We start from the raw sequence: 13,969 nt of genomic DNA on the forward strand, positions 1-13,969 counted from the left end.
CAGGTCTTGCTCCCCAATCTTTCACACCTGCCCTGTGTTTCCCACTCCCATCCCCGCTGCCTTCCCTCAGCCCCTTCATATTTGAGAGGAGCAAACGGGTGTTCTTGTCCCCTTGCTTCTATCCCAAAGTCCGAAATTTTCCTCCCAAGATACAGACTTGCGTTGGTTGGGCCTTTACTCATATACCTCTGGCAACTGACACAGCTAAGCAGATCATGTCCAAGCTCCTCAAAAGGGCATTTTCCGTCCAGCCTGTCTTTGTAGCCACGTCATCCCCATCTATCACCTCTATTCCTCTTTCCCAAGGCACTCACGCCACCTGGTTTGACCCTCCTCCTCTCACCACCTGTACATTCAGCTGTCAGAGTCCTGCCACTTACTGACTGGGTGACCTTGAACTTGGCACGCCCTTCTCAGTCTCAGATTTCCCCTCAAGAAAATGATGGGGGCAGAGGTTGAGCTTGTGGGGTAACTTGGATAATTACATGGGAAACTTATGGCAGGTCAGTAAGACAGCATGTGACATGTTGTAGGTGCTCAGTAGATAATAGCATTGTCACGATGATTATCCTTACTTTTGTCCTTTTTCAAGACCCAGCTCAATCCTCGCCTTTCTCCCAGAAGCTTCCCCAGAATGGCTCACACAGAATTCACACCTTCTTTCCTATCCTCCCGTAGTAGCATTGCTCCATATTTGATCCTCTGGTGAGGAGAGCCTGGGTCCTCTCTTGCTGCTTTATATTGAATTTCTCCAAAGCCATGGACCACATGAGATTCTTGACAGAGGTACTCACTGTACTTGCAAAGAAGCAAAGGAAGTATATGTAATTCTCAGTTGAGTTCACTTTTGTTGAGATTCGAGCTGGTTTTTGGATACAGCTGTGTAAGGCCTCAGGCTGAAAGGCTTGTTCAGAAATAGGGAGATTCTGAAGTAAAGAAGATCAGTAAATTTTTAGGATCTGGAATGCAGCCTAATCCTCACCGTGAACAGTACAGACACAGTTTTCTGGGGAGCTTCTCCATTCCGTGGACCAGGAATATTTTAATGTATTAGTTTCCTAGGGCTGCTGTAACAAATTACCACACGCTCGGTGGCTTCCAACAACAGTATTCTGTCATCATTGTGGAGGCCAGAAGTCTGAAGTTGAGGTGTTGGCAGGGTTGGTTCGTCCTAGCAGATCTGACAGAAAGTTGGTCCCATGCCTCTTTGCCAGCTTCTGGTGGCTGCTGATGCTTCCGGGAGCTCCTTGGCTTGTAGACGCATCACTCCAGTCTCTGCCTCTGTCTTTACATCACCGTCTTCTCCCTGCGTCTCTGTCTTCTCTTCCTCTTAAAGGATAATGGTCACTGGATTTCGAGCCCACCCTCAATCCAGGATGATGGCATCTTGAGCTCCTTAATTACATCTGCAAAGACTTTTTTCCACATAAGATCACCTTCCTGGGTTCTAGGGATTAGAATTGAAAATATCTTTTTGGAGGCCACTATTGAACCCACTCCCCTTGAGAACAGAGTTTAGCTCAGAGGTTGGTAGCATAATGGATTGCACACAGTGGGGCTGCCAAGCAGATCTAAGCTCAAATCCCTGTTCTGCCCATGCTGCGGACCCAAGTCTCAGCTTCCTTTTCTACAAAATAGGGACAATAATTTCTAACACACAGGTCGAGGTTTAGTTAAGTATGTATATACCTGGCACATAGCAGATTCACAATGTATTTCTTGTCTATAGTGATTCCTACTACTCATTCATTCATTTAATAAAAATTTAAATCTCTGCCTATCAAGGGGAAAGAGACATATCACATGGCCACTAGCACTTAGAAATGGTTCAGTGTTTGTTGAATGAATAAGTGAATGCTCAGATCTGAAGCCTATCAGTGATGCTTGCTCTGTTCCAAGCACTGGAAGAGGTTCTGGCAAGTCTCTTAGGCCTGCTTTCTGCCTGCAGGATGAACGTTGATGCCAACTCTCTAAGGGAAGCTTGTTTTTGGATGATTTAAGTCCTTAAAGAATATTATTTGCATTGTCATTTTGCTTCAGTGGCCTGCACATGAGGCCATGAGAATGGGTTCCATGGGGAATTCATGTCATGAGGCAACATGGAGTGTCCCAACTAAACAAAATCTTACAGTGCAAAGTGGAAAACTCAAATGCCTTTAGGGGCCAGGCAGGTAACAGTGTGGGTGGGGAATCACCCGGAGAGTACATGTCTTATATAAAGAGGGCAGCTGCTGCTCTTATCCATTCAAACATAGTTGTGTACCTTCTACATCCACTACATGCCCTGCACTGTTCTTGGTGCTCAGGCCACAGGACTGGGCAAGGCGAAGCCCTGTCCTCATGGAGTTTGTGCTCTCTGAACCCATCTCCTCTCACCAGCCACACAGGAATCCAGGCCTGTTGCTGCCAAATAATCTGCTTTTTAAAGAGAAGAAGCCAGAATGTTATGTCAAATCTCCTGATTTTTAAATGTTGGCAAACACTGCACATTTTTAAAAGAACACTGTGCAGGCCAGAAAGAACTTCTCTCTGCACTCAATTTGGCCTCAGGCTGCCAATTTGTGACCCTTGGAGTGGAATCTCCTGACCTTTAAGTTAAGAAGCATTTTTCTAGTGTCTGATTTTAAGCTAACTCTCATTTTTCCTGACCTCAATGGAAGTTGCTAATGCTTTATTGCTTGTTGTCTGTGTCCTCCTGGATTGAATGATTCTTCGGTGCTTCATCCCTGTATTTCCAGGTGAGCTAACCTCCGTCTATCAGCTTTTCCTTTCTAATGACATCTCCAAGTCTTTCCTTTTTGAGTTCTCTCAAGCTTGTAGAAAGCTCTGAGCACTGTCATCTGCCCTGAGCATTTCTTCTCTGGAGGGTCAGAATCTACCCCAAACTCTTCACTAAAATGCTTATGGATTAGTCTGCTTCTAAGCCTCTCTTTCTGACTCTGCCATCCCAATTTTCACAGCCTCTGAGTTGCACTGACTCCCAACCTTAGGTGTGATATTAATTTCTCTCAGAGGGACATGGGTTTAATAGATTTTTTAAATTAACATTTTGTAAAATTGGAGCTGTCATGCTTTATGGCAGACTGATACAAATGTCTGTAATTACATTTTTGGCACTACATCTTGGGAATAGTCTAGAAATGTTTGTTTTAACCCCTTCCTAAAGTGTTCTGATTTATGGGCAGGCCTCTCTATGTACACCTCTAACAGGCCCAGTTGTCATGACAACCCAGAACATCATTTGTCAAAAAGCTATAACTTCAGTCTATGTTGAAGCTAAAAATTTATCTTTTAGGATTTATTCTCATGACAGGGAAATTTTGCATTTCCATAGATCTGCTTCTTCTCCCTAATTCTGCTTGTCGTTAGAGACATTCAGGCTGCAGAAGATTTTCTAGAGAATAAGACAAATTTCTCACCTTCCATCCTCCCCTCCAAACAGATGAATTCTCTTATCCATTCCAAAGAGGACTCAAATGGACTCATTAGTAACCCCAACAATAAAAGGAGAATTATCTCTCTTGTATCTCTCACTCAATATGTTTTTGTTTCTTTAAAAAAATGAAATTTTTTTATTGTTGACTTTTGTTTTTGCCTAGTAAAGTTCAAAGAAAGGGGAGGAAGAAAATGGCAGTCTCTTCTACAAGCCGCAGTAGGGTGAGCTGTTGTTACATTTCCTTGTATCACCTGTGATTCAGGGAGTGTGGACTCATTGCCCATTATAGGGTCCCGGCAAATACATAAATCAGTGCAGTGGGCTCCTGGCCACATTGCATGCCCTGTCTACAGGGTGTCACTTCTTCATTTCTGCTGACAGAATATAGATCATTCTGCAGTGTTGTCCATTTCATTTTTTTTTTAAAAGAGAAGCCAGGAATCAGTATTTTTGCATGAAATTTCCTGATTTTAAAACATTGGCAGATCATGTATAGATTTTTCTGAACAATGTAATAGTCAAACAAAGCACATCTGAGGGCAAGTTTACTCCACGGGCTCCTGGATGCCATTTCTACCATACACCATGCTCCTCAATAGTTTAGGATGGCTTTGCTTCTTCCAAATTGAACAATTAAAATAATTTTGCTCTCTTATTCTTCTTGGGATCTGATTTGTTAAATCATCTTCTTGTTGGCCTCACTGGATTGGGTAGCTGTCAGGCTCCAGATCAAGTGTGAGAGGAGGCTGTGATGGGGGTGCGTCTCAAAGACCCACACTCGCTCCTCTCTGACGTTCCAAGGTGGATGGTGGGGTCTGTCCGACGCCTTCTGGGACTCTTCACGGATTTATGACTCTCTCTTTTTGCCTCTGATGGATGAGGCAGTTTAATCCTCTTCACTAAGCTCCATGTTTTTCTTTTGTACTGGGAACTCCTGGATGGCCATTGCCTTTCCACAAGAGATAGCAAGGATTTTTTTCCCCCTCACTGAATTTGAAGGTGTATTGTTTCTCATCTATCAGTGCATGAGAACACTAGTCATTCTTGGGAATATGCCATCAAAAACATCTCGGGGCAGAGCTGCTCTGGGCTACTCCAGAATAGGAGTGGTTTAGATCCCTCCACCACCCCAGCTGTAGACACTCCTCACCAAGCCTGCTTGCAGTTGGATTTAAGGCGTTATGAGATTCATGTAAGTTACACTGAATATGGAAACACTCAGTGGCTCTGGCAGTAGGAGCGGGTTAGGAGATGTTTGTTCATTCAGACCCCACGGTTGTCTGTTTCTCCCACCTTTCTCAGCCCCCTCCTGGGGTCACACTGTCTTGGATCAAGCCTTCCTGAGAGAGAGCCCCTGCCAGTTCTGGTGAGCTTCGCGTCTGTGTAGTGTCCTACACCTGGAAGGCTCTCCACCACCTCATCTCACCTAAACCAGGCAGGGGTTATGAGTTTTCATGAATGTTTCCACTTTGGCAGTGTTGGTTAGAAAGGTGATGGAGACGATCCGTAAATAAGTAGCTCTTAGAAGCTGGAACAAGCGACGCTCCTTATTACTCCCTTTTCTCCCTCTCGTGCTTTACTGAGTGGCCTGAGTGTGTGTGTGTGTGTGTGTGTGTGTGTTGGGGTGCTGTTTTGTTTTCATCTTTCTTTGAACTGTTCTTAGCCTATGAGAAAGATCATGTGATAAATAAGGTAGGTTATTGCACAAATGTGCTTTACCCCATTTCAGGTAGGAGCAGTTTAATCTCTAAAGCTTTTCTCAACATCACATAAAATGTTCTGAAATTTCTATACAATGAATGAACTAATTCTGGTGTCCATATTCTATGTTATGTCCTTTCCCAAGTGATTTTTAAAATTATACTGGTACTGTGTTTTTATTTATTTTTTGGAAATTTTATTTAATTTATTTATTTATTGGCTGTGTTGGGTCTTCGTTGCTGCACGTGGGCTTTCTCTAGTTGCAGTGAGTGGGGGCTACTCTTCATTGTGGTGCACAGGCTTCCCATTGCGGTGGTTTCTCTTGTGGCAGAGCATGGGCTCTAGGCACGCGGGCTTCAGTAGTTGTGGCACACGGGCTCACTGGTTGTGGCTCACGGGCTTAGTTGCTTTGGGGCATGTGGGATCTCCCCGGACCAGGCCTCGAACCCATGTCCCCTGCATTGGCAGGAGGATTCTTAACCACTGTGCTACCAGGGAAGCCCATGGTACTGTGTTTTTTAAAAATTTATAAATTACAAAGAAAGAAGTTACAGTAGAACCCTGCCATCTAGAAATATTTTATTTTTTCCTCAATACTTTTCTCTATATATAATTGTTACAGTATTGAAATAATGCTGTACAGCTGACCTTTGAACAATGTGGGGATCAGGGGCACTGACCCTCTGTGCCAATGAAAATTACCCTCCATATAGTCAGCCTTCCATATTCATGATTCCACATCCCCAGATTCAGCCAACCACGAATGTGTAGTACTGTAGTATTTACTATCGTAAAAACTTTGAGTATAAGTGGACTCACACAGCTCAACCGCATGTTGTTCGAAGGTCAAGCGTATGTAAATATTTTTTTATTTCCTATTATATATACTGAACAGTGTGTTATAAAGATTTCTTCTTGAAATTAACATTTCTCATAAATAACACTTTTCATGGCTTCATAATATTTCATCCTGTGGGTAAACCATAAGGTATTAATCATTTCCTAGTATTGGGCATTTAATAATTTCCAATTTCTTTATTAAAAATAACACTTTCATGGGCTTCGTTGCGCCTAAACCATGTCTTTGGGGTTTTTTCCCCTTTCAGATTGATTTCCAGACATAATGTTTCTAAATCATGACATTTTAATATTTTTAAGATCCTCATAATATTTACTTTCTGGAAATATTGGCTAATTTGTAGTCACACGAAAGGTGTACAGGATGCTCACCTCTTACAGTATTGTTAGCAATGAGTTTTTTTTTTAATCTTTTCTTTTTCTTAACATCTTTATTGGAGTATAATTGCTTTACAATGGTACATTAGTTTTTGCTTTATAACAAAGTGAATCGGCTATACATATACATATATCCCCATATCTCCTCCCTCTTGCGTCTCCCTCCCACCCTCCCTATCCCACCCCTCTAGGGGGACACAAAGCACCGAGCGGATCTCCCTGTGCTATGCGCCTGCTTCCCACTAGATATCTATTTTACATTTGGTAGTGTATATATGTCCACACCACTCTCTCACTTCGTCCCAGCTTACCCTTCCCTCTCCCCATGTCCTCAAGTCCATTCTTTACCTCTGTGTCTTTATTCCTGTTCTGACCCTAGGTTCCTCAGAATCTATTTTTTTTAGATTCCATATATGTGAGTTACATACGGTATTCATTTTTCTCTTTCTGACTTACATCACTCTGTATGACAGTCTCTATGTCGATCCACCTCACTACAAATAACTCAATTATTTCTTTTTATGGCTGAGTAACATTCCATTGTATATATGTACCACATCTTCTTTATCTATTCATCTGTTGATAGACACTTAGGTTGCTTCCATGGCGTGGTTATTGTAAATAGTGTTGCAATGAACGTTGTGGTACATGACTCTTTTTGAATTATGGTTTCTCAGGGTATATGCCCAGTAGTGAGATTGCTGGGGCGTATGGTAGTTCTATTTTTAGTTTTTTAAGGAACCACCATACTGTCCTCCATAGTGGTTTTATCAATTTACGTTCCCACCAACAGTGCAGGAGGGTTCCCTTTTCTCCACACCCTCTCCAGCATTTATTGTTTCTTGATTCTTTGACAACGGCCATTCTGACTGGTGTGAGGTGATACCTCATTGTAGCTTTGATTTGCATTTCTCTAATAATTAGTGATGTTGAGCATCTTTTCATGTGCCGCTTGGCCATCTGTATGTCTTCATTGGTGAAATGTCTATTTAGGTCTTCCACCCATTTTTTAATTAAATTGTTTGTTCTTTTGATATTGAGCTCCATGAGCTGTTTGTATATTTTGGAGATTAATCCTTTGTCAGTTGCTTCATTTGCAAATATTTTCTCCCATTCTGAGGGTTGTCTTTTCATCTTGTTCATGGTTTCATTTGCTGTGCAAAATCTTTTAAGTTTCATTAGGTCCCATTTGTTTATTTTAGGTTTTATTTCCATTTCTCTAGGAGGTGGGTCAAAAAAGATCTTGCTGTGATTTATGTCATAGAGTGGTCTGCCTATGTTTTCCTCTAAGAATTTTATAGTGTCTGGCCTCACATTTAGGTCTTTAATCCATTTTGAGTTTATTTTTGTGTATGGTGTTAGGGAGTGTTCTAATTTCTTTCTTTTATGTGTAGCTGTCCAGTTTTCCCAGCACCACTTAATGAAGAGGCAGTATTTTCTCCATTGTATATTCTTGCTTCCTTTATCAAAGATAAGGTAACCATGTGTGCGTGGGTTTATCTCTGGGCTTTCTATCCTGTTCCATTGATCTATATTTCTGTTTTTATGCCAGTACCATGCTGTCTTGATTACTATAGCTTTGTAGTATAGTCTGAAGTCAGGGAGCCTAATTCCTCCGGCTCGTTTTCTTTCTCAAGATTGCTTTGACTATTTGCGGTCTTTTGTGTTTCCATACAAATTGTGAATTTTTTTGTTCTAGTTCTGTGAAAAATGCCAGTGGTAGTTTGATAGGCATTGCACTGAATCTGTAGATTGCTTTGGGTAGTATAGTCATTTCCACAATGTTGATTCTTCCAATCCAAGAACATGGTATATCTCTCCATCTGTTTGTATCATCTTTAATTTCTTTCATCCGTGTCTTATCGTTTTGTGCATACAGGTTTTTTGTCTCTTTAGGTAGGTTTATTCCTAGGTATTTTATTCTTTTTGTTGCAGTGGTAAATGGGAATGTTTCCTTAATTTCTCTTTCAGATTTTTCATCATTAATGTATAGGAATGCAAGAGATTTCTGTGCATTAATTTTGTATCCTGCTACCTTACCAAATTCATTGATTAGCTCTAGTAGTTTTCTAGTAGCATCTTTAGGATTCTCTATGTATAGTATTATGTCATCTGCAAACATTGAGTTTTACTTCTTCTTTTCCGATTTGGATTCCTTTTATTTCTTTTTCTTCTCTGATTGCCGTGGCTAAAACTTCCAAAACTATGTTGAATAATAGTGGTGAGAGTGGGCAGCCTGGTCTTGTTCCTGATCTTAGTGGAAATGCTTTCAGTTTTTCACCATTGAGGATGATGTTGGCTGTGGGTTTGTCATATATGGCCTTTATTATGTTGAGGAGAGTTCCCTCTATGCCTACTTTCTGCAGGGTTTTTATCATAAATAGGTGTTGAATTTTGTCAAAAGCTTTCTCTGCATCTATTGAGATGATCATATGGTTTTTCTCCTTCAATTTGTTAATATGGTGTATCACATTGATTGATTTGCATATATTGAAGAATCCTTGCATTCCTGGGATAAACCCTACTTGATCATGGTGCATGATCCTTTTAATGTGCTGTTGGATTCTGTTTGCTAGTATTTTGTTGAGGATTTTTGTGTCTGTGTTTATCAGTGATATTGGCATGTAGTTTCCTTTTTTTGTGACATCTTTGTCTGGTTTTTGTATCAGGTTGATGGTGGCCTCATAGAATGATTTTGGGAGTGTTCCTCCTTCTGCTATATTTTGGAAGAGTTTGAGAAGGATAGGTGTTAGCTCTTCTCTAGATGTTTGATAGAATTTGCCTGTGAAGCCATGTGGTCCTGGGCTTTTGTTTGTTGGAAGATTTTTAATCACAGTTTCAATTTTAGTGCTTGCGATTGGGCTGTTTATATTTTCTATTTCTTCCTGGCTCAGTTTCGGAAGGTTGTGCTTTTCTAAGAATTTGTCTGTTTCTTCCAAATTGTCCATTTTATTGGCATATAGTTGCTTGTAGTAATCTCTCATGATCCTTTGTATTTCTGCAGTGTCGGTTGTTACTTCTCCCTTTTCATTTCTAATTCTGTTGATTTGAGTCCTCTCCCTTTTTTTTCTTGATGCGTCTGGCTAATGGTTTATCAATTTTGTTTATCTTCTCAAAGAACCAGCTGTTAGTTTTATTGATCTTTGCTATTGTTTCCTTCATTTCTTTTTCATTTATTTCTGATCTGATCTTTATTATTTCTTTCCTTCTGGTAACTTGGGGTCTTTTTGTCCTTCTTTCTCTAATTGCTTTAGGTGTAAGGTTAGGTTGTTTATTTGAGATGTTTCTTGTTTCTTGAGGTAAGATTGTGTTGCTATAAACTTCCCTCTTAGAACTGCTTTTGGTGCATCCCATAGGTTTTGGGTCGTCGTGTTTTCATTGTCATTTGTTTCTAGACATTTTTTGATTTCCTCTTTGGTTTCTTCATTGATCTGTTGGTTATTTAGTAGTGTATTGTTTAGTCTCCATGTCTTTGTGCTTTTTACAGTTTTTTCCTGTAATTCATTTCTAATCTCATAGCATTGTGGTTGGAAAAGATGCTTGATATGATTTTAATTTTCTTAAATTTACTGAGGCTTTATTTGTGGCCCAAGAAGTCATGTATCCTGGAGAATGTTCCATGTGCACTTGAGAAAAGAGTGTATTCTGCCACTTTCACATGGAATGTCCCATAAATATCAATTAAATCTATCTGGTCTCTTGTGTCATTTAAAGCTTGTGTTTCCTTATTAGTTTTCTGTCTGGATGATCTAGCCACTGGTGTAAGTGGAGTGTTAAAGTCCCCCACTATTATTGTATTACTGTTGATTTCCCCTTTTATGGCTGTTAGCATTTGCCTTATGTATTGAGGTGGTCCTATGTTGCGTGCATAAATATTTACAATTGTTATATCTTCTTCTTGGATTGATCCCTTGACCATTATGTAGTGTCCTTTTTTGTCTCTTGTAATAGTCTTTAAAGTCTATTTTGTCTGTTATGAGAATTGCTACTCCAGCTTTCTTTTGATTTCCATTTGCATGGAATATCTTTTTGCATCCCCTCACTTTCAGTCTGTATGTGTCCCTAGGTCTGAAGTGGGTCTCTTGTAGACAGCATATATACGGGTCTTGTTTTTGTATCCATTCAGCCAGTCTGTGTCCTTTGGTTGGAGCATTTAATCCATTTACATTTAAGGTAGTTATCAATATGTATGTTTCTATTACCATTTTCTTAATCGTTTTGGGTTTGTTATTGTAGGTCTTTTCTTTCTCTTGTGTCTCCTGCCTAGAGAAGTTCCTTTAGCATTTGTTTTTGTTTTTGTTTTTTTGGGGGGGGTTCGTGGGCCTCTCACTGTTGTGGCCTCTCCCGTTGCGGAGCACAGGCTCCGGACGCACAGGCTCAGCGGCCATGGCTCACGGGCTCAGCCGCTCCGTGGCATGTGGGATCCTCCTGGACTGGGGCACGAACCCATGTCCCCTGCATCGGCAGGCGGACTCTCAACCACTTCGCCACCAGGGAAGCTCTAGCATTTGTTTTAAAGCTGTTTTGATGGTACTGGATTCTCTTAGATTTTGCTTGTCTGAAAAGCTTTTGATTTCTCCATCGAATCTGAATGAGATCCTTGCTGGAGGGTAATCTTGGTTGTAGGTTTTTCCCTTTCATCACTTTAAATATGTCCTGCCACTTTCTTCTGCCTTGTAGAGTTTCTGCTGAACTCTGAACTGTTAACCTTATGGGGATTCCCTTGTATGTTTTTTGTTGCTTTTCCCTTGCTGCTTTTATTTTTTTATTTATTTATTTTTTTAACATCTTTATTGGGGTATAATTGCTTTACAATGGTGTGTTAGTTTCTGATTTATAACAAAGTGAATCAGCTATACATATACATGTGCTCCCATGTGTCTTCCCTCTTGCGTCTCCCTCCCTCCCACTCTCCCCCTCCCACCCCTCCAGGCTGTCCCAAAGCCCCGAGCTTATATCCCTGCGCCTTGCGGCTGCTTCCCCCTAGCTATCTACCTTACTACGTTTGTTAGTGTGTATATGTCCATGACTCTCTCTCGCCCTGTCAAAACTCACCCTTCCCCCTCCCCATATCCTCAAGTCCGTTCTCCAGTAGGTCTGCGCCTCTATTCCTGTCTTATCCCTAGGTTCTTCATGACATTTTTTCCCCTTAAATTCCATATATATGTGTTAGCATACGGTATTTGTCTTTTTCTTTCTGACTTATTTCACTCTGTATGACAGACTCTAGGTCTATCCATCTCATTACAAATATCTCAATTTCATTTCTTTTTAAGGCTGAGTAATATTCCATTGTGTATATGTGCCACATCTTCTTTATCCATTCATCCGATGATGGGTGCTTAGGTTCTTTCCATCTCTGGGCTATTGTAAATAGAGCTGCAATGAACATTTTGGTACATGACTCTTTTTGAATTTTGGTTTTCTCAGGGTATATGCCCAGTAGTGGGATTGCTGGGTCATATGGTAATTCTATTTGTAGTTTTTTAAGGAACCTCCATGCTGTTCTCCATAGTGGCTGAACCAATTCACATTCCCACCAGCAGTGCAAGAGTGTCCCCTTTTCTCCACACCCTCTCCAGCATTTATTGTTTCTAGATTTTTTGATGATGGCCATTCTGACTGGTGTGAGATGATATCTCATTGTAGTTTTGATTTGCATGTCTCTAATGATTAATGATGTTGAGCATTCTTTCATGTGTTTGTTGGCATTCTGTATATCTTCTTTGGAGAAATGTCTGTTTAGGTCTTCTGCCCATTTTTGGATGGGGTTGTTTGTTTTTTTGTTATTGAGCTGCATGAGCTGCTTGTAAATTTTGGAGATTAATCCTTTGTCAGTTGCTTCATTTGCAAATGTTTTCTCCCATTCTGAGGGTTGTCTTTTGGTCTTGATTATGGTTTCCTTTGCTGTGCAAAAGCTTTGACGTTTCATTAGGTCCCATTTGTTTATTTTTGTTTTTATTTCCATTACTCTAGGAGGTGGGTCAGAAAGGATCTTGCTGTGATTTATGTCATAGAGTGTTCTTCCTATGTTTTCCTCTAAGAGTTTGATAGTTTCTGGCCTTACATTTAGGTCTTTAATCCATTTTGAGCTTATTTTTGTGTATGGTGTTAGGGAGTGATCTAATCTCATACTTTTACATGTACCTGTCCAGTTTTCCCAGCACCATTTATTGAAGAGGCTGTCCTTTCTCCACTGTACATTCCTGCCTCCTTTATCAAAGATAAGGTGTCCATATGTGCGTGGGTTTATCTCTGGGCTTTCTATCCTGTTCCACTGATCTATCTTTCTGTTTTTGTGCCAGTACCATACTGTCTTGATTACTGTTGCTTTGTAGTATAGTCTGAAGTCAGGGAGCCTGATTCCTCCAGCTCCTTTTTTCGTTCTCAAGATTGCTTTGGCTATTCGGGGTCTTTTGTGTTTCCATACAAATTGCGAAATTTTTTGTTCTAGTTCTGTGAAAAATGCCAGTGGTAGTTTGATAGGGATTGCATTGAATCTGTAGATTGCTTTGGGTAGTAGAGTCATTTTCACAATGTTGATTCTTCCCATCCAAGAACATGGTATATCTCTCCATCTATTTGTATCATCTTTAATTTCTTTCATCAGTGTCTTATAATTTTCTGCATACAGGTCTTTCGTATCCTTAGGTAGGTTTATTCCTAGATATTTTATTCTTTTTGTTGCAATGGTAAATGGGAGTGTTTTCTTGATTTCACTTTCAGATTTTTCATCATTAGTATATAGGAATGCCAGAGATTTCTGTGCATTAATTTTGTATCCTGCTACTTTACCAAATTCATTGATTAGCTCTAGTAGTTTTCTGGTAGCATCTTTAGGATTCTCTATGTATAGTATCATGTCATCTGCAAACAGTGACAGCTTTACTTCTTCTTTTCCGATGTGGATTCCTTTTATTTCCTTTTCTTCTCTGATTGCTGTGGCTAAAACTTCCAAAACTATGTTGAATAAGAGTGGTGAGAGTGGGCAACCTTGTCTTGTTCCTGATCTTAGTGGAAATGCTTTCAGTTTTTCACCACTGAGGACGATGTTGGCTGTGGGCTTGTCATATATGGCCTTTATTATGTTGAGGAAAGTTCCCTCTATGCCCACTTTCTGGAGGGTTTTTATCATAAATGGGTGTTGAATTTTGTCAAAAGCTTTCTCTGCATCTATTGAGATGATCATATGGTTTTTCTCCTTCAGTTTGTTAATATGGTTTATCACATTGATAGATTTGCGTATATTGAAGAATCCTTGCATTCCTGGAATAAACCCCACTTGATCATGGTGTATGATCCTTTTAATGTGCTGTTGGATTCTGTTTGCTAGTATTTTGTTGAGGATTTTTGCATCTATGTTCATCAGTGATATTGGCCTGTAGTTTTCTTTCTTTGTGACATCCTTGTCTGGTTTTGGTATCAAGGTGATGGTGGCCTCGTAGAAGGAATTTGGGAGTGTTCCTCCCTCTGCTATATTTTGGAAGAGTTCGAGAAGGATAGGTGTTAGCTCTTCTCTAAACGTTTGATAGAATTCACCTGTGAAGCCATCTGGTCCTGGGCTTTTGTTTGTTGGAAGATTTTTAATCACAGTTT

At 40.3% G+C, this 13,969-nt stretch overlaps 1 protein-coding gene across 1 annotated transcript in view; it reads left to right on the forward strand.

Moving 5' to 3' along the window:
• Window positions 1-13,969, forward strand: part of NTRK2 (neurotrophic receptor tyrosine kinase 2) — a 383,752-nt gene that overhangs the window by 166,547 nt on the left and 203,236 nt on the right.

This window comes from Phocoena sinus, chromosome 6 (assembly GCF_008692025.1).
Source record: "Phocoena sinus isolate mPhoSin1 chromosome 6, mPhoSin1.pri, whole genome shotgun sequence".
NCBI classification, from domain to species: Eukaryota; Metazoa; Chordata; class Mammalia; order Artiodactyla; family Phocoenidae; genus Phocoena; species Phocoena sinus.